Here is a 21640-nt window from a genome sequence, read left to right on the forward strand (position 1 = left end):
ACATAAAATCTTTTTCAAAAAAGTTTAAAACAATAAGAAAATTTAATTTGACAATAGAAAGATGGCAAAAGTCTAGAACAGGCACACAATAACATAAGAGGAAATTTATGTGGCCAGTAAGTGTGGCAGAGATATTTCGTGTCGTTAGTAATCAGGGAAATGCCAATTAAACCCATGAGATATCCCTGACCGGTTAAATTTAAAAATCTGTGAAGAGCCAGTGCTAATAAGAATGGAGAAAATTGAGAGGGACTGCCAGGGGACAGTTGGCATTGAAGACTTTGGAAGGTAGCTGCCATTACCAGCTGAGGTCAAAGATTCACACACTTCCCTCACAGTTGAAGAAATGCCACCATGGAAAAATGCCCTATGCACGAGGGTATGTACAAAAAAATGTCTATAGAGACATTGCTCATAATAGTCCCAAGCTGGAAACACCCCAAATGTCTACCAAACATAGGAAGGATAAGAGCTAGGGCACCTGGGTTGCTCAGGTGGTTAAGCATCTATCTTTAGCTCAGGTCGTGATTTCAGGGTCCTGGGATCGAGTCCCACATCAGGCTCCCTGCTCAGTGGGGGTCTGCTTCTCCCTCTACCCCTCCCTTCCACCCTGCTCATACTCTCTCTCTCAAATTAATCCGTAAAAATCTTAAAAAAAAAAAAAAAAAAAAGAAAAAGAGCTAGATTCACCTGCAATAGTGCGGATGAATTTCACAAACATCAAGAAACAAATAGAGTGAGGGTTCATTGATAGAAGGCTCATAAACAGGCAAAACTAAATTCTCTTGTTTAAGAAAATCACTATAACAAAAGTCAAGGGGCACCTGGATGACTCAGTGGTTGAGTGTCTGCCTTTAGCTTGGGTCATGATCGTGGGGTCCCAGAATCGAGTCCCACATCGGGCTCCCTGCATGGAGCCTGTTTTTCCCTCTGCCCATGTCTCTGACTCTCTCTGTATCTCTCATGAAAAAATAAATAAAATCTTAAAAAAAAAAAAAAGTCAAAATAACAGTTATTTTTAGAGGAAGGGAAGGATTGTGACCAAGAATGCTGCACACTAGAAGTGTTCTCTTTCTTCACCTGGCTTTGGTTCTGTGGGTTTTCACTTTGTCCTGTTCACTGAATTGGATATTGATGTTTAATGCACTTTTATGTATGTAGGTTATAGCTCACACCCACATGTGCATGCAAAATGCTTTCTAACCATACTATTAAATGCTAAAAGGTCAGATTTTTGAAAACAAACTCTTGAGTTCAATTTAGCACCCTTAAAAAAGTGAATGTGAAGTATTCAGTTCAGTTGAATGAACGTTTAAAACAGTAAGCCGAACCTTCTACAGAGTTCCACGTGAGAATTCTGTAATGCCTGCTGGGACGAGAGGTCAGAGGATGAGGGAGCGCTGGCCGCCAGCGCAGAGGCTCCCTTCCAGTCAGCCCTGACCCTTAGCAGCTGTTTCCCCGGGCAATTCTCCGGGCCTCATTCCTCATCTGGAAAGAGGATCAGACCCAATTAGAACTCCTCTGAGAGTCTCCTAGTATATTCTTGGGAGTTCTCTGTGGGAACTTAAAATTTTTTTATAAGAAATTCTTTTCATTTTGAGGAGCATCTGAAAAATGTGAGCATCATCTAGGTCCTCCATAGGTCCAACTTAGAGCTTACAGTGTCCACATCACTCTGGGCTTCTGACCATGTGGGAGCCAGATGTACTATTTTGTCTTGACTGCTAAGAAGAAAACACAGGTGACCTTCATGAGTCAAGTTTTCCTTCACCAAGTGACCTCATGAAAGGCTCACAACCCAAGTTTTCACAGTTGGAAGGGACCATGTTGTGTGAGATTTGAGTCATGGGACAATGCCTGACCCAAAGAAAGGCCTAGACCCCTGAGTAACCAAGCAAGTAACCACAAAATCATGCCATCTGTCTCATTAAATTAATAGGTTAAATTTGCTGGTCTCATATTTGGTCTGTCAAAATCATGAATTTGTCTTGATATAGCAATTGTAGAAGTTACAAGCCTATGTATGGGATGTATGCCCAGTTTCATGTTTATACACATTCAACTAACAATCTTATAAAAGCAATTTACATCAACACTGGAAATCCTCCGAAAGTTTTTTCTTGAGAAAGCACCACACGTCATTCGGATTTAAGCCTCCCCAAACCCCATGTCTGCCGCTGACCCTCCCATGATTCTGTTTCCATTTTGGAAATCCAGCCCTTTCCTGAGCAAGTGTCAGGCTGCCTGGGATCCAACTCCTTTCATAAGTAGCAGTGACTCTCAACTGCAGGTGATTTTTGCCTCCAGGGGACATTTGAAAGCATCTGGAGACAGTTTAGATGGTCACAGCTGGAGGTGGGGGCTGGTCAGTAGAGGCCAGGGATGCTGCTAAACATCCTACAAGGCACAGGTCAGCCCCTCATAAGAAAGAATTATTCAGGCCATGACCAATAGCACCCAGGTTGAGAAACTCCGAACCCGCTCTTTACAGCTTTAACTTCTAGAAGAAGCAAATCTTCTGTGTCTTTTCCCAGTTAATCAGAGTAAGGCAGTAGTGTTCTCCTATAACTTATCTTTCACAGCACCTGTTTCCTTCCACAGCAGAAACAGGCAAGCAAGCGAAAACAAGCCCTCAGACGTGAGGTCAGTTGCATGAGTGGCTTGATTTAAGAATGGAAGTTTAGAGGGGTCAGGCACTTTGCTCCCTCTTGAGTCAGCCTTATCCCAGGTCCCCTGCTACTGGGTCCTGGTCTGCCATCTACCTATAGAGTGACTTTCCGTGATGTCTCTAGCTAGTCTCTAGAGGGAATGTGCTCTCAAGTGATTCCCAGAGGAAACCACTGGAAGCAATATGTGAACAGAAATGGTAATGAGAGCTTCAAACAGAGCAGAGTGGTTTCAGACTCCTGCGAAATCTGGGTCAATCTCCAAAATTGATCTAAGGGCCTGCATCATTGTGAGACAATGTGCCTATAATGGCTGCTGAGGAATGTCTATCCCCTTTCTATCTGTCTCCATGTAATCATTATATTTGTTCCTAGGTCCTATCTCCTCTCCCCCATCAGATGTTTAAGTCCTTGTGAATAGAGCCTTCCATGTCTTTTGTTGTCACTGGAATACCACCCAGCATGCTCAGCACTGTGCCCTGCTCTGTGAGTGGTCAACACTGTCAATGAGCTATGAGGAAACAGGCCAGGTAGGATTACAGATAACGGATTCCCAAACATTGCCTGCCATCCTCTTCAGCCCCTCGTCCTATTCACCTGTTATCCAATGACCAGACTCCAATCATACCCAGCCTCTTGGCTTTGGAAGCATTAACATCTATAGCTTTCTCCTGATTGGAAAACAGCCCTTAATCTCCAGGACCAAAAAAGGGAATGTGCTCTTCCTTATCAGGTCTGGGCAGACTGCCTAAGGTACAGTTGGGGCAGGGGTTCTGAGCAACAACGCAATCTCTACCCCATCTAGCCTCCTCTCCACCACACTGACTCCAGGGGGGTCACTGAGACCTCTGTGAGCAAGTCTATCCATCCTTAACAACCAGTGATACAAGACAGCGGACTGACTACCTCACATCCTGCCTAAAACCTCCCCCCTTCCCCTCCCCCATCCCTTTTGAAAAAGAAAAAAAAAATATCCTCTGTCTAATGTGTAGTCTTTCAAAGACACCGTGGGGCACCATGTCTTTAGCACAACACATGTGCCCCAAGGATATGGCAAATACAGCCCCTATTTCCTGGCCTGGTCTTTAGGTCAGCTCAGATCCCACAGCTGAGGGGAGGCTGGAGCTGCTGGGGGGGCACTGAAATGCTGAGGGTGCAAGCATCTCTGTTCAGCATACACAGCCTGCCAAGCTCCTGTCCCTGCGGGCTCTTTGGTCAATGCCCTTTCAGGTACCTGGGGCCTGCACACCTGGGGAACCACGTGGCTTAAGGTGGCTCACTGGAATAGGCATGCACACCATAGCTAAAGAAGAAAGCAAACTGGGGTGACTGGGTGGCTTAGTCTGTGAAATGTCTGCCTTCGGCTGAGGTCATGATCTCAGGGTCCAGGGACTGAGTCTCATGTCAGGCTCCCTGCTCAGTGGGGGTCTGCTTCTCCCTCTACCCCTCCCCCCACCTGTGATCTCTGCCCCCCTCCCTCCCTGCACCTCTCTATCTCCCTCCATCTCAAAAAAAATAAATAAAACCTTTAGAGAAAAGAAAAAGAAAGCAAACTGACAGCAAGAGAAGCTGGGCATTGGCTGTAAGGGGGTGAGGCTGGACTACAGAAAGGAAGGCCCATTGTGGGGTCAGAGGTCAGAAGGCAAGTACTATTGTAGGAGACAGGTTAGTGGAGATGGGTCCCTAAGCAGCAGTGGGGGGTGGGCGGATGGGGGGAAGCTCTCTCATGGGATCTGGTGATGTTTTAGGTCTGGGAGAGGGGGAGGGCAACAAAGAGGGAGACAGACTTGGTAGCATCAAGAGGATTAGATAGGACTTGACTGGTCCATTTTCGCTGATTTTACATCTATGATGTTCAGACTTGCTTGTGGGGAAGGAAAGGGGCAGTTCTGAGTTTTCCCTTCCTCTACTGCAGCACAGTAGTGACCTGGAGCCCAGCCTGTGACTCTGAAAGGGCCAGCCAGACTGCGCCCTTGGCCAGAGCACGGATGGGTCCCCAGCTCAGTAGCGAGACTGGCTAAATGTGGCCCTTCCCCTGAGCCAGAACCTAACTTTAGCCTGCTAGGGGCATATGCAAAGCACATAGCCCGTGGCCTCATCAGCCTTACCCGGCCACTTCTGGTTTACATCCTGCACCTGTGGCGGTTTGCATGTCTCAGAGCTGGCTGGCCTGTTCTGAGGCTGAGAACACCCTAGATTCTCACTTGGGACTCCATGTTTGCTTGGCAGCAGTCAGCTCCCACCTCTCTTCCAACCCCAGGAGTGTCTCTGGCCTTTGAGTGGGCCCAGGGAGGGACACAGCCTCACGGAGGACTGAGTTTTGGGGTGTCATGGGGGTGGGATGGTGAGACCCGACTGGCCCTATGAGATGGGGTCTGACCGCTGCAGCAGCCCACAGCCTAGTCTGCAGATGACTGAGCTCCCTGTTTCTCCTTCCCCTGACTGCCAGGCTTTTTTGTTCTTGTCATGGTGGATTAGCTCCGTAAACAGAGGTTGGACAGAGAAAATGAAAGGAGAAAAATGAGGAAATTAATAGCTCTGGTAAAAGGTCTGGTAGGGAAGGAAGTTAAAACCAATTAACCAAATGAGATTTCAATTATCCCTTATACTCTCTGGTTCTTTTCTGATATGTAGCCAGGGATCAGAGTTAAATGTTGGGTGTAGGCACAAAACACATTGCATACCCATTCACCTATGAATTCTCTAGTCTTCAGTTTGAAAGCTGGCGAGCCCAGGGCTCAGGGTAACCCTCTCACCCCCACCCAACCTGGGACTGACGCACCAGGTGGTGTCATGCATATGACGAGGCTGAAAGACAGGAAGCTCTGCCTTGAAGACAACTGACTAGGGTCATAGCCACAAGGAGCGTGTGTGGTGTCCCGCTGGTATTGAGGAAAGATGCAGGGATGCGTTGCAGGAGGGGAGTGAGTGGAGGAGGCAGAGAAACATCTCTCCTATGTCATGCTCTGGCCAAAGTCCTGAAGTCTGGCCTCAAGGGATTACCACATTTTAGAGGAGCATCAAGGAACAGATCTGAGTGGTGGTAAGAGGCCAAATCCTGAAAGCCCCAAGTACCCCGCTGGCAAGAAGAGTAGATCTTGCTGCCAGGGATCTCAGGGCTAGAATTCTCTGCCAGTGACTTATCCCCTTCCACCTTATTTATTCTTCCTCTGCACTGGACTAAGTCATTCGAAAGAAAATGTAAAGACAGGCTGTGAAGTTCCAGAAAGAATTTCTGTGGCTCCACTTAAAGTCAAGTGAGCTACACACAGGTAGAATGTCAAAACAGGTACACAAGGAAGAGAGAAATCTCTTCTGCATAAGCAACAGTTCTATTAAGCTCTATTAGTCTATGGGATGTGGGGCGGAATTATTGCTCCCACTTGAAATCCAATTTCTACCCTGCCTATAATGGATCATCCAAACCACTGGCCCATCAGGAGAGTCAACTCACTCTAAAGAGGTGACCATTGCTGCCATGGTCCTGAAACCACTCGACGAGTATAAGTCACAGCAACACTGGCTGACTTCCTACCCAGAAAACAAAATTGATCCAATTTAATATAACACCCACAGCATATACCGTTGGTATACATCTGGAGACTATCAGGGAACATGGAACTATAACTCATCTTAGTCCATTTCAAAACCCACCCTGTGTGTCAGGCAGTAGAGGGAAAGCCCTAACTGTATAGGCAGCTGGGGAGCTGCTGAGAACATAATTCTCTGTTCCATGCTCCAAATCAAGCCCAATATTTAAGCCAGCCATGACTTTGAGAAATTGACATGGTCCTCTCTGGTGAACCCCATTGATAAACTGCTGTTCCCCTACGATCTTCTGGCTTTGTGGGTAGGAGGGCCCGGGGTGGATGTGTTATCACTACTGCATATAGTGCTGCGACATAACATCCCCAGCAACAGGAGAACCACCAGAAATCATGGTTTCTCTGATAGAACTCTGAGAAGACATCTGGTATCTTTATTTTGTATGAACCTGGGGTATACTTAGAGAAATAGAGGAAATGACCTTGGTGTTCCCTGCTAAAATGGATTTCCTAGAGTGTCATAAATCTAAGTGACAAAGTGAGTTGGCATGCATAGAGGACCTGTTACAGAAGATACTGTGTGCCTGAGGGCAACAGTTTTGGGTCTCTGGGGAAGGGGGGGGTGTGGGGCTGAGACACAGAAGTGGGTGGGTTTATCAGAGAAAAGGAGAGGGGGGATCCAGGAATAAAACATGGAGGGGAGAAAAACCCAAAGAAATGTACCTTCAAAATGATCATTTCTCTTTAGAAACCATAAAAGTAAGTAAATCACACTGTTTGGTTTCCAAGTGGTGAAATTTGTCCCCTAGCCCAAAGACATGGAAACATCCTGGGGCTGTGCAAATGTGGAAAAGCTAAGGAAAGGAACATTTTGCATTTTTATGGCTTTTTACAGCTGCTTTTACCCACCTGGTTGCACCTATTGCTCACATCAACTTCTGAAGGAAACAAGAACTAGTTTCTAGTTTCTCCATTTCACAAGTAAAAACCATGGAATCTAAAAGATTGTGTGACTTCTCAAAAGCCACACTCCTTCTAAGTGGCAGAACCTAGATTAGAACCTGGGTGCTCTAACTTCAAATCTGGAACTCTTCCAGCAAGGCCAGTGGCTTCTAAACTGCAACAGAACATCCTGGGAGAGGAAGGGGACCCTGGCACCCCTGACTCCTACTCAGATGGGAGCAGCTCCAATTTCATTTGCTTTATCTCTTGGTGTTCCAGTCAAGATTTTAAAGAGGTTGAAGAGGCGCCTGGGTGACTCGGTCATTTAAGCGCTGGACTCTTGATTAGGCTCAGGTTGTGATCTCAGGGTCCCGAGATCAAGCCACACATTGGGCTCCATGCTCAGCAAGGGGTCTGCTTGCGATTCTCCCCTCTGCTCTCTCTCAAAATAAATACATTTTTGTAAAAAATTAATAAAATGGGTTGAAAAGTCATGCGCTCAGCCGTGATGCCTCCAGTGGGGGGTTCAGCCACAGGGCAAGGAGGCCCCTTGGGGAACGTGTACAAGGAAAGGAAGTGTGGAAGATACTAGATTCCCCGAATGCACGTGCTTTGCACTTCGGGTCTTCCCCTAGGGAAAGAAAGAGCTGAGGCTTGTCAAGTATTTCCTGGCTGGACATCATAGCACCAGCTTTGTGGATCTCATCCGAACAAATCTAAAGCCTTCAGCAGCCATGAAGTCACAAACTACACGAGTTTAATCGGCTGTTACAGCCCTGTGCCTGGCAAGCAATACTTCCAGGCTCCTCCATTCCCAGGCTCCAGTGACATGCATGCTTATCCCGAGGGTTGGCTTATGCTGGGGCATCACCTACACCAAGTGTGAGGCCACTCAGGGTGTCGCCTCCACCAGCCTGAGTCCTGAGGCCTCCCAACAGTTTGTCCCTTTCTTCTGAGCTCTTCTTTCAAATGGCTCTGCCTCCTCTCTGACTGCTGTTCTGATCTTCCCAGGAGCCCTGGCATTACACCTGCTAGTTTTAGCCTGTCCCAACGGAGCTGCTTAGAAACAGCCTCTTTCTCTCCCCCAACTTCCCAGCTGGCAAATATTCTGGCTTGCCAAGGGCCCCCGAGAGCTGTGTGGAGTCAGGCAAGTGATTTAACCTGGACTATTACAAAGCAGCTTGCTACAGATAAAAGATTTGTCTAAGGTCAACCTCTGCTGATTATTGTGGTTGATGGACCTAAATGCATCCTTTTGCTCAGATTTTACAGAGCACTTACAGATTGGTTTTGTCATTTGCCGTCACACCTCTTTCTTTAAACTACATGTGATAGAAGTCAGACCTTGATATAGGTCTGCACTTATGTGCTGTGTGATCTTGAATAAGCTACTCAACCTCTCTGATCTTCCTTTCTTCACTTATATAAAAAGATAATAACCCTGCACAGGGTTGGTGGTTTTTTTTTTTTTTAAGATTTTATTTATTTATTCATGAGACACAGAGACAGAGGCAGAGACACAGGCAGAGGGAGAAGCAGGCTTCTCACAGGGAGCCCGATTCGGGACTGGATCCTGGGACCAGGATCACACCCTGAGCCAGAGGCAGACACCCAACCGTTGAGCCACCCAGGGACACCTGGTGTTTCTTTTTTATTTTTTTTTATTTAAAAAAAATGTTTTTAAAGATTTTATTTATTTATTCATGAGAGACACAGAGAGGGAGAGAGGCAGAGACACAGGCAGAGGGAGAATCAGGCTCCATGCAGGGAGCCGGACGCGGTTACTCGATCCCAGGTCTCCAGGATCACGCCCTGGGCTGAAGGCGGTGCCAAACCACTGAGCCACCCAGACTGCCCTCTTTTTTAAATAAAAACTAAGTCAAATAAACCTGTACAGTGCTTAGCAGAGTCAGCTTTCAATAGAAAGTTTCTAGTTTCCCCTTCCTCCTTAAAGATGAAACCAACATTTACCCTTGTTTGTTTTCCCCAAATCTAGTACAGCAGCATACATAACGTACTCTCGGTATGTTTGTTGAGAGAATGAATGAATAAATAAGGAGTGAACCAAAAGGGCATACATGACATTGGTAGGCTACAGGAAAAGTTGCCAAAACAAATAAGAATATTAGAATTTAAGAAGTGAGGACTATAGCAAGTGCTCCAAAATGTACATACAAGTACGTTCATTGTTGTGTTTTTGTCATAGCAGAACTTTTGAAATAGCCTAAATGTTCAACAAAGGGGACTGGGTACATTAAAGTAGTTCAATATAAAATTCTAGGCAGTTATTTTCAAAATGTAGATTTTAGAAGTATTGTTCCATAAAAATATCCAAAACATATTTTTAGGTAAAATGGTATGTTATAAAATTGTACTCCTATAAAACTACCTATTTATCTGTACTTCAAAAGAAAGAAATGCCCAGAATAATATTAAAAGACAATGATTATGTCTGGATGGTGGAATTACAGTAGTTTCTTATTTTACATATAATATTTTCCAATATTTGAATTTTTATGAGTATCACTCTTATAATCGGGAAAAAAATTCTTTTGGAAAACCAAAACACACAGCGTTAGGGTTTTTTTGTTTTGTTTTGTTTTTGGTTATAAATGCCAAACCCACGTTAAACTCAGTCAAGGGAAAATGTGTTTGGAAGGCTAATATGGCTGTGGGATGGTCAAGATGTGAGTGTAGCTCAGGAACAGCTAGAAACGGATCTGTCATACTGTACCTCTGTGAGCGGTATCATTCCTCCTACTGCAAGCCAAGCTTCCTCCACATGGCAGGAAATGCCGTCTTGATGAGTTCAGAGCTGCTAGTCTCCACCACAGAGAGAAAATGAGCACTGTGCTCTGTGGTCCCTAGATCATGAATTCCAAAAATATGCTACAATGGGTCCCAGTGGATCAAATGCCCTTCCCTTCCCAGTTGCTGTGCCCAGGGCATGGTGTTGCTCTATCATTGTCCCAGCTTGTGGCCCATTTCCATCCTTTGGCCCATCAGCGTGCCCAGGGGCAAGATTCTATCAGAAGAGCTTAAATAATAGGTTGAGAAATGATTGTCCCCTTCCCCCTACACCCTTCTGCTATGAACTGATATTTCCTTGGAGGTCAGGGGGACAGGATAGGACATTCTGAGTGTGTGGCTTAATTTCTGTCCTCAGAGAAGGGCAGGGGAAGGCTGGAAGTAGAGAAGTGGCCAGGATTGGACTGAGCATTATCAGTCTCAGAAACAATGAGTGAACTTGCCCGACATGTCCCTGTGCTGGTGGGAAGATTCCTCAGAGTCTTCAAAGAGCTTATGGCTCAACCCATGCTGGCTGCACAGAAGAAGTAGCTTATGTTGCTGTCACTACCTCTCTTCCGGAGGACCTTCCATCACTTCCATATAAGCAAGGAGAAATAGATCTTCTAAAGAACGATGCATTTTCTTAGAGCGTCTTGCATAAAACAACCAGAGCTCAATGAAACATTCAGTGGTTCCCATTCCTCTGCGCATTCCCTGCTTCATTTACTTACTTAGGAGATGGCAATTTAATCTTTCCAAAATAGAGTATGTCTAGACAACAAATGCTTTAATACACTGTAGGACTTCATGGTATCATAGCTTATTATTACAATTCAATTCCGAATAAGTTACTGTGATGGAATGGGATCATGGCACCACGAGCACCTGGTGGTTAAGGGCTATACTTTAGCCATCACTGAGCCCCTGAGTGCTGGTCCACAGTAGGAACTCAGAAGTTAAGGGTGCTCAAAAATCTCATGGTTCATTCTTATCATATTTGTTTCTTTGGGTTTCTATTGTGTTGGTTTTGCTTCCTTTCTGCCTTTTCTCTGTATAATAAGGATACCATACACTGCCCCAAATCTTCTGGGTCTTGCAGTAAATCATTTTCAGAGGCATGTCCTTTCTCTAAGCTTTTGGGATGATGCTCCCTTTATCTTGTTCTATAGCATTTCCCCACAGAATTCATTCTTTACCCTTTTACCTATCCTTGATCAAGGTAGGATCTATCCTCCTGCCAACACAGAAGCTATTTGGAAGCCTTGGATTGGGCTCATTGTCCACTTGAGCACTGGCTGAATCCTAGTTCTGTAGATGGCAGTGGGTTTGTGAGTCCACCTTCCAGCCCACTATAAGCAGTTGTCTTATTCTTGTGGTGGATTTAATCCAATCCCCCAGCAAAATATTGCCCTGGAAGTTCTGGTGGTCCCCAGTCTATATCCTTTTGCCCTAAGACAATATAGCACAGATGATGTTCTATTTCTAAGATGCACAAAAGGATTTTAGTATGGCATCATATAGAGTTATGTCTCATCCCCAAATAGGCACTGCAGAGAGAGCACATTATAGAACATTTTGTTTATACTGAAACTGAATAATCATTGAGCACCGAGGGGTAACAAAAAGAGTGTTTCTCCTTTCCTATTTAGAATAAAGAGCTTTGGAATGCCAAAACCCACAAGGGGCACCTGTGTGGCTCAATGGTTGAGCATCTGCCTTTGGCTCAGGTCATAATCCTGGGGTCCTGGGATCAAGTCCTACATCAGGCTTCTCACAGGTAGCCTACTTTTCCCTCTGCCTATGTCTCTGCCTCTCTGTGTGTGTCTCTCATGAATAAATAAGTAAAATCTTAAAAAAAAAACCACCACCAAAAACCATGACAGGTCTGCTAACATAGATTCCCATTTCCGTGTATCATCATTATGGATTATTTACCTTGTTCTTCAGCATGAAATTGATTTTTAGTTGCAAGTAAAGGGCCACGCACCAACAGGTGCCTAAATGGTAAGGACACTTGTTTTTATTAAACAGGAACTCCAGAGGTACAGTGTTGGGGAAGGTCTGACCAGGTCATCAAGGCCTCAAGCTCTTGCTCTCCTTCAAATATGACTTTATAGGCATATTGCTTTTCATCATCATGTGTATTGCTTCATGGACTTGATGTGGCTGCCTTAGTTCCAGGCATCACATCCACATTCCAGATATGAAGGAGGAGAAAGGGATGACAGCATGCTTTTCTTCAAGTCTGTCCCTTTTATTAGAAAAGCAAACATTTCCTGGAAAACTCCCAGCTGACTTTCATTTTATATCTCATTGGTCCCAACTGGTAACATTTTACTCCTAGTAGCAAAGGTGGAGGAACGATGAGCAGTTTACAAGGAAAAGTCATATAGCCATGACTAGATGGAATTTATCAATCCTAACTCATTCCCTGAGTCAAGGTATATTGCTGCTACACACCACTAACCTCCATCACCATCCAAATAAAATTAGTGTTCTGTTAGCAGTGACTGCTGATAGCTAAGGACAACCTTAGCAGCATTTAGTTGTAGTGACAGTGGTTGTAGAACTGACCAATGCTTTTCTAAGATAAAGGCACTTTGAAAATAGTGAAATGACATACGGTTTTCACAAATTTGCATGTCATCCTTGTGCAGCAACCAGGCTAATCATCTCTGGATCATTCTAATTTTTGTAGATGTGCTGCAGAAGCAAGCATGAAATGATGTATGGTTTTGATCACTGATAAAAAAATATGGAATCAGTGGAACTGATACTATCTAGTTCAACATACTTAAAAAATGATAGCATTATCATTTTTAATGCTATCATTGATAGCTTATTGAACTCACAAAGACCAGAGAGAAATCAAATCAAATAATATTTATACAACCTTCCTTTCCAAAAGCAAGTAATTTCTGAACCCAATATATAAGGAATTATAAATACCATTTATATTGATGGTCCAACTTTCTCCAAGCAGTAAATTCTGAGGATCACATCCTTCAAAGTCCCTTTTGAGTCTGTATTCCTGCTGAATTCAGAGTAAAAAGTCCTTCTTGGGTTATTGCTTCTTCTACACAGCAAAGACTACAGAGGCCCAGGGCCTCCTCCTTTGTCTTCCCCTTCCCATTATTGTCTCTCAAGCTTACCCCTTAGCAATGTTAATTTTGGTATTAGGGGTCTTCTATTAGCACTCACAAGGTGAAAGGTAGGAAGTTAAGGTGTCCAACTATCCCAGATTCCCAGGACTGAGGCTTTCCTAGTAAACAGGACTTTCAGTGCTAAAACCAAAACCATCCTAGGCAAACTAAAATGGTTGGTCACCATAGGGATTATCACCAATGTGAAGGGGAGTGAGGGAGAGAGGGTTTAAGAAGAAGGAAGGAGAGGGAGGGAGGACCTGTGAAATCAGGGCCATGAAACTCAACTTGAAATTTGATGGCTTTTCTTTTCATCTTAATAACTAGGGTTCCTGCACGGTAACTTACCAGCAGTACTTGAACTCATCATTTCTTCAGGTTCTCTACTCACTCTTCCAACCTGTACATAATTGCCCAGTTTTGACCTCCCACTTCTGTCCTACCAAATATGTGTTTCCCAATTCCAATTCCTGTTCACCAGATTCAATGGCACTGTAAGTGAATGCTATAAAGCTCTCTCTGATCCAACACATAGCGATGAGAGAGAACACATAAAAAAGAATTTTAAAAGTCAAAGCCACACTTGGGGTGCCTGGTTAAGTGTCCAATTTTTGGTTTTAGCTCAGGTCATGATTTCAGAGTTGTGAAATCAAGCCCCAAGTCAGATTCTGCACTCAGTGAGGAGTCTGCTTGAGACTCTCTCTCTCCTTCTCCCTTTGCCCCTCCTGCTCATATGCACATGCTCTCTCTCTAAAATAAATAAATAAAAATTTTTAAAAAGTCATAGCCACACTCAAAAATTATATATATATATATATATGTGTGTGTGTGTGTGTATATGTGTGTGTGTATATCTCCACAACTGTGGAGATATATATATATATCACCACAGTCCTAGAACAGAATCAAAATGGGTAGCAAAGAGTAGGGGCTGATCTGAGGGCCTGCCAGGTTCTGGATCTGGAAGTAGGTAGTAGGAGCCATGAGTTTGGCTTCTGCAGATAAAAGCACACCAGAAAGGAAAGGTGCTCTGTGGGAGGCACAGGAGCCGGAGTCGTGTTCAGAGCTCACAACCGGAAGCTGGGGCAGGGCTTCCCTGGCCTGTGAAAGGAAGCTGGAGGACGTGCTACATACCACTGCCTGAGGTGTAGCTTAGCTCAGGCTCAAACATAAACCCCACAAGAAGGAATATACAGAGAAAAATACAGGCAAGGGTAAAAGATTCCTATGTATAATGATCCTGTAAACCCAACTTTAAAATCCACCAAGAGGGATCCCTGGGTGGCGCAGCGGTTTGGCGCCTGCCTTTGGCCCAGGGCGATCCTGGAGACCCGGGATCGAATCCCACGTTGGACTCCCGGTGCATGGAGCCTGCTTCTTCCTCTGCCTGTGTCTCTGCCTCTCTCTCTCTCTCTCTGTGTGACTATCATAAGTCAATAAAAAAAAAAAATTCACCAAGAGATCAAACACCAGAAAGAGCCAATAAAGTCAATAATTGGTTTGAGTTTTTTTCCAGAAAGAAATAATTTAAAAATTGTGAAAAAGACTTAAAAATACTTTCATCTGGAATCCTTGAAGAGATCATTGAAGGCATCACATCCCGACAAAATATCTATGCCAATGACATTTGTTTATGCCATTAAGACAGACAAATGAAATAAACACAGGTGGACATAAAATTAGAAATTATGAAGAAAAGTATAACCATTGAAATGTTTTCAAAAACTCAAGAGGATAGTTTCTAAACTAAATGTAGTTGAAGAGAGAATTAATAAATTGGAATTGGGAGGAATTCACCCAGAAGGTAACAGCATCAGAGGAGCCATAGAAATGAGGCAGAGGATGGCAGGCGTTGTGGTTATGGGCTAAGGGCTCAGGAAGGAGGTTGTCAAAGGTGATGTTTGAACAGCTACCTGGCCAACTAAGGAAGCAACTGATATGAATGTAGATAAACATAAACCAAATTTATAGACACACAGTAGTATTAATACCTATTTTCCAAGTGGCTTAATAATTAAATAGCAAGCATAAAAGCACCCAGCCCAGTGCCTGGCACATAATTTATAATAAATGTTAAGAAGCTCTGCTTCCCTTCCTAAGAACCTGACTTAAAAGAATAGCATTTTGCTTTTTGCGTCCATGTGGAGGGGGCTTTGGCCACTTCTGCTCCAGCCTCGCATCATTCCCAGGGGACTCGAATTGGCTGATGATTTTTGGCTCTAATAATGGAGGATTCAGTTCTTTGTGACAAAGTGGCTGGAACATTGTCAGCTGTTCATATGCCTGTTTTCTCCGTCTGCTTCTCTCCCTTGAGAACAAACTCTATTTTGCTCTCTAGCACGAACTAAACAAGCTAGTCATGTCCAAAATGTAGAGATGACATTTTAATATATCCAGGCAGCCTGGCTAGCGGTTTCTCCGCAACTCTCAAAATTTCATCAACAGGGCTCTGAGCACTTTTCTCTGTTATGTCCTGTCTGGAGCCCCGAAAGCACTCCTGGCAGAGGTCACGAAGCTAGGGGAGACAAAGCCATCCTCATTCTGAGCACTGAGCCTTTTCAACTCACAGGCCCCTGATGGAAACATTCCCTAATGAAAAGAACAAAATAAGACTGGTTCACAGTGCACAGCAACAGAATGTTCCATCGGACAGAGAGCAGCCTCTTGGAACGTGGGAATCTGAGAGACTGGATTGCATTCAAAGAAAATGCCCCTAGAGTGATAAAGAGCAAGTCCTGGGGGCTCAGCAACATTCAAGATTGCATGCTTGGAAGAGGGGGTGGGGCTCCCCACCCAGCCTGGGGGTGGGGTGGGTATCCTGGAAACTGAACGAAGCTGAGATGTGAGGCTGATGATCAAGGACATGGGGAACAGCAGCTTCTTCCTCCCCTGAGTGAGATCCAGAAGCACAAAGGAGAAGCTGGAAGTGTGGTGCATGTTTGTTTTTCTAACCAGAAGAGAGAAAATGTGTCCCACCCTCTCTGAGCCCGTGGTCAGGAAAAGGTTGTTTTCAGAAGGAAAGGAGGAAGAGGAAGAGGAAATATCCCTTTTTGCTGGGCATTTGCTCCCAGGAGCAAGGGGGGCTGAAGGACACTGGATGGTGGTCCTGGGAGCCCCTCAGCTTCTCAGGACTCCCCGACCTCACCAGCTAGTGTCCACTAGCAAGTCTATTTAAAAAAAACAACAACAAGAAAAACACTCTTCCCCTTGTTTACTTGGAGGGGATTTTTCTTTTCTTTTTAAAAAAACTGCACATCTCACCAAGCCTGAATTATTGAAAAGAAAACAGTAAAGAACTGAGCATTGCAACTTTGGCGCAGTTGGAGGTAAATGTTCATCCTAGGAATGAAGAAAAATAAGAGGACTTGCAGGGATGAGTGGGAGGATTCTAAGGTCTCCCACATCCCACAGTGCAGGTATCCAGTGACTCTTCTGGAGAAGAATCAAAGAAAAAAAATCACTTAAATATACATCACATTAAAAAACAAAAGAAAAAAAATTAGATGCTTGGGGTGAGATTAGAGAGGAAATTATTGCACAACCAGTGGGATGAGTTTGATGTACCATGGCTTTGGCGGTCTTCATGTACATATATCTGCTTTGTTTTCATTGTGCTTGTCCATTACACACATACACACACACACACACACACACACACACATGGTTTGGAAAGCCTCTTGACTAAGATCTTGGTCCCTGTGGTAGGCAGGCAGGAGAGCCACCAGACCAAAAAAAGAAAAAGAAAAAACAAAAAACTAAAAAACTTCAAATTGAGAGTGAGACACTGTTCGGTAATCAGTATTTATTAGGCAGCCTGCATTGCAGTAGACTCCTTGCCTTTTGACTAAATTAACGCAGGGCATCATCCCAGCAAGTGCACATGGACTTGATGCTTTTGCTGGGGGACAGTCATTTTGCTGGCACCCATAGAACCAGCCGCAGGATATATGTTTGAGTGACGAAATAAATTGTAAGTTCAAGGTTAAATCCTTTTTAAAATTAGTTCCTCATTCTAATTAGAAACACTGCATTGATCTATTTTTTATGCTTCAATACATGTGGTTGTTTTTTTAAAAATTCATCTACTTTTTAAAGTTAACTACCTTTCCTCATGGGATCCTCGACAAACCACAACCCCTTGTGACATCCACAACAGATGTGAGCCTAACTGCTCAGTATTTTCAGAGACTTGCAAGCCACATACTCTCACCACCAATCTCCCTGGGCCTCAGACTTAATTTTTAAAAAGGCCTTTGTTCCAGACCTAGGGCTCAAGCACTTATGTCCATGAATCCCAGGGAGTGAAAGACTTGGGAACTGGGAGCCCAGAAAGGACATTACATGCTCCATATTAGAGAGCAAAATAGCAATGAAACCAAACTAGAAATTAGAATTCACAGGTTCCAAGTGACTTTTTCAAGAAGCACATTTTGAAAGATTTTATTTATTTATTAGAGAGAGAGAGAGAGAAAGAGAAAACATGCATGAGTGGGGCAGAGGGGTAGAGGGAGAGGAAGAGGCCGACTCTTTATAGAGCAAAGAGCCCTTCATGGGGCTCAATCCTAGAACCCTGGTATCATGACCTGAGCCGAAGGCAGATGCTTAACAGACGGAGCCACCCAAGCACCCCTCAAGAAGCATGTTGTAAAACTAAATTAGTCTACATTGAACATCTGTGTGTGGGGATTTATTTATCTGTGTGTGCAATGCTCGTCAAGTGCAATCATATAAGGTGCCCGTTAAAAACACAACATGGAGCAGAAGGAAATAATTCAATTTATCTACTGAGTTCAACTAGGAATATTCATTTGAATAGCTAATAACTTGACATTGGATGGAAAAATTACTCTGTCTCTTCTTGGACGAGACCCAAGGAGGATCATCACTTCTTTGTCTCCTGACGAAATCAATAGTGAGTTTAGCAGCTGCTCTGTTATTGTAATTCAGCTACTTTATTTCTGTTTTAATCAGAGCAGATTACTTTTGACCAAACTAGCATCTCTGCATATATAATCTACACTGTATGACCTCTTTCAGTTAATGAGAACTGAGTCCCTCTGTTCATGTAATGTTTGTGCAAAGCTAATTTATCTTGACCAATATTATGCTAATTATATAAGTGCAGTTGGCTCTTGCAGACAATTTCTATTATGAGAGCTCTTGAAGTGCAACACAGAAGAAAGAATACAATGGAGCAGACATGTAATTAGGGAGATTAGGAAAATCCTTTCCCAGGTATCAAAATGCATTTGAAGTGTAGGAATTTTGATCTTTTTATTATGATGTCTGTATCCTCTGGTGGGCCAACTTGATCCTTCAGTTTTGTGGAGTAAAATCTCCGATAGCCATAGGGGCTGGGAAAATAAGGTAGATGAGTAAAAGAGGCAGGGTTCAAGTGCGTGTGCTTGTGTCATGGGAGGGAGTACCTTGGAAGCCTAGACCTGGAGGGAGTGTCTGCTCCATCTGAAGGAGGCTGCCCAGGGACTCCTGGGTGCCTCAGTCTGTTGAGCATCTGCCTCTGGCTCAGGTCATGATCCCAGGGTCCTAGAATGGAGTCCCATGTTGGGCTCCCTGCTCAGCAGGGAATCCACTCCCTCTCCCTCTGTCCCTCCTCCCCCACCGCTCACCCTCACTTGTGCATGCTCTCTCTCAAATAAATAAAATCTTTAGGAAAAAAAAATAATAAAGGAGGCTGCCTGCCTCACTGCCATAATATCATAAGGGAATGAAGTATGCCAATGGATTGGAGTGAAGAATCCTGATTTTTAAGTGGATCCAATTTTCTTTTTAAATTTTTAAATGCTGGGTTGGATCAAATAAAGTTTATCTGAGGGCAGGATCTACTGGGCTGCCTTTTTGTGACCCCGGCTCCGTTCCATACCAACGTCATTTCAGTAACCAGAGGCTTAGAAATAGTCTACAAATTAGCTGGAGCATCCACCAGGTGGCAGGAAGAGGTAGCTGATCACTTGCTTGCCAACCTTTCCAAAGTCAAAGATTGCTGTGGATCTGTCTGGAGTCTTTAAGAACAGCTGTCCTCTTGACCCCACCAACAACTGCTCCCCAAATCCTGAAGCAGCCAAACACTTGAGGAGACCTCCCTCTCTTCCTATCATTATCAGACACAGATATGCCAGGAAACTTGGAAAACAGATAACCCACCATACCACAACCCACCACCACCCCTGCCCAACACCCATCCTCACCTCCAGGGCCACTGGGGAGCCAGTTCCTGGAGCATGAAAGGCTAACAGCCTTGACTCTGCTTCCTCCTTCCACTGGTGTGAGGGCACTTGATATGAAGTGAAAAGGCACTGAAAATGAAAAACATCCATGTCCCAGGGTTGCTTCCAGGTGTAACTAGAAGCAAACAGACTGCCTGGGCACATAGCTGTTTTAGAAGCAAGGCCTAGTATCAGGTGCCATTAAGGTCTACTTGATGCTGCTACCTGTGTCTGAGGCCTGCGTTCCTGATCCACTGCTTGGCTTTGTCTATTTTGTGCCAGGATCTGACCTGCCTCTCAGTCTGGTTTTGACCCTGACACCAGGGCTCCTATCTGCAGTGCACCACCCAGCACATGACACCAGCCTGCCTCCTACCCAACAAAGACTACCTGTTGGTCTCCTCCTCTGCTTGGCCCAGACTCGCCCAGCCCAGGCCTGCCTCTTCCCCTGGCTTCACCCAGCCTCACCCCAGCCCATCCTCTCTGTGCTCTGTCCAGGCACTGAAGGCCACTCTGCTGGGACTGTCCTGCCCTGCCCCACCCCCCAGAGCTGCCTTATTTCCTCTTCTCAGAAGGCCTAGGGCGAAAGGCAGCACAGAACATGAATCTGTGACTTGAGGAGAATGCCATGGAGAGAGACTGGTGCTCATTTCCACTGAGAATTAGCAGGACAAGACAGCTCTGAATATTGGCCGGAGAGAGAAAGGCTATAAAATATTAGAATTTATTATCTGGGGAGATTTGGCATTTTCAAGTTTTCTGGGTGGACAAGAAAGCCCAGTGTCTGAAATGGGGATTGGCTGCAAGTGGGGAGCCCTGCTGGGGGCCATGGAAGAAACAGATTGGCCTTAAGACCAGCTCTCCAGACTGCTCTGTCCTCTTCCTGGCCAGCTGGACATGGAGATATCCTTTTAGGGAAAAGTCTGGGCTCATTTAAAGGGGGTTTAAACAAGGCCATGTCAGGCAGGTTTCCAGAATGCCAAATTGCAGAAGGGCATCGTGAATGGGGGAGAGCTCAGTCTGGAAATTCCGGGGCCTGACTTGCAGTCTGGTCCAAGGCTATGGGAGCTCAGGCTACTAGATCTCTCTAGGTCTCCAACAACTCATTAAGAATACAGAGGTTGGACTGGATGGACTGTTCGTTACCTAAGTTGACGTAACAACCCTTCGAAGCTTAAAACGACAAATGTCTATTATCTCACAGATACTGTGAGTCAGTGATCCAGTCTCTCTGAGGCTTCAGCCCTCTCAGGGTTTGACATGGAGAGATCTGCTTTCTAGCTCGCTCAAGTAGTTGTCAGCAGGATCCAGCTCTCTGAATCCTAGAATTAGAGTCTTGGTTGGAGTAAGAGCCCCAGTTCCTCAATAGATGTTGGCTAGAGGCCTCCCTCAGTTTCTTGCTACATGATTCTCTCCACAGGGCAGCTCACAACATGGTGGCTGGCTTTCTTCAGCATAACTGTGAGAGAGGGAGCTAGCAAGATGGGAGTCAGAGTCTTCGTGACATCCCGTCACTCTGCTGTATTCTGTTCCTTAGAACTGACTCACTGAATTCAGCCCACACCCAAGGGAAGGGAGTACAAGGGAGAGAATACCAGAAGGCAGGGATCACTGGGAGGTCTTCTAGAGGCTGCCTACCACAGATTATCTTCAAGGCCTCTCAGATTCCGTGACTCCTCCTTCCTCTCTCCCAGAAGGAAGCTATGTACACATTCTGTTTACAACCCCAAACTCCAAGCCTCTAAGCCAAGTGTTTGAATGGCTCTGATTTATTCTTTACCCAGAGTTAAACAACATAAAAAATGTAGTCACATGGGAAAATCATCTTATCCCAAAGAGTTAGACTGTGAAAAGAAGACATTGCATTCTCTATTTCTGTGCCATCGACCATCAGAGTCTGCTGGTAGACCAAATATCTTTTTAGAGTAGACAGGGAAAAGACATCCTTGTTTAGATCCCTTCAGATCAAAGGCACTGATGTTTACCTATCCAAATGTAGGTTGATTGGAGGTAAATTCCTGCATTGTGAGAGGAGTGTTACAATTCAAAGGTCAATCACCAGTCACACTTTCTTTACAAAACAAAGTCATGGATTATCCCCAGTGCCTCTGGGAGGTACTAGTATTTCCTATGGAAGGATGTGACTTTTTTTTTTTTATTTATTTATGATAGTCACACAGAGAGAGAGAGAGAGAGAGAGGCAGAGACACAGGCAGAGGGAGAAGCAGGCTCCATGCACAGGGAGCCCGACGTGGGATTCGATCCCGGGTCTCCAGGATCGCGCCCTGGGCCAAAGGCAGGCGCTAAACCACTGCGCCACCCAGGGATCC

The 21640-nt window shown here is 44.7% G+C and overlaps 1 long non-coding RNA gene and 1 other non-coding gene across 4 annotated transcripts in view; one reads left to right on the plus strand and one right to left on the minus strand.

Moving 5' to 3' along the window:
- The window catches only part of LOC140635725 (uncharacterized), a 54856-nt gene that overhangs the window by 15772 nt on the left and 17444 nt on the right, over nucleotides 1-21640 (plus strand). The window contains exon 3 of one of the 3 annotated variants that reach the window (XR_012033072.1): nucleotides 3042-3196. The exons of the other annotated variants lie outside the window; for them this stretch is intronic. This is a non-coding gene — a long non-coding RNA (uncharacterized lncRNA). The remainder of the gene's footprint in view (nucleotides 1-3041; nucleotides 3197-21640) is intronic. 3 annotated transcript variants of the gene reach the window in all.
- Nucleotides 12556-12658, minus strand: LOC140636100 (U6 spliceosomal RNA). Its single transcript, XR_012033425.1, has one exon. It is a non-coding gene; the product is annotated as a U6 spliceosomal RNA (small nuclear RNA).

The sequence above is a fragment of the Canis lupus genome, chromosome 6 (assembly GCF_048164855.1).
Source record: "Canis lupus baileyi chromosome 6, mCanLup2.hap1, whole genome shotgun sequence".
Classification (NCBI taxonomy): Eukaryota; Metazoa; Chordata; class Mammalia; order Carnivora; family Canidae; genus Canis; species Canis lupus.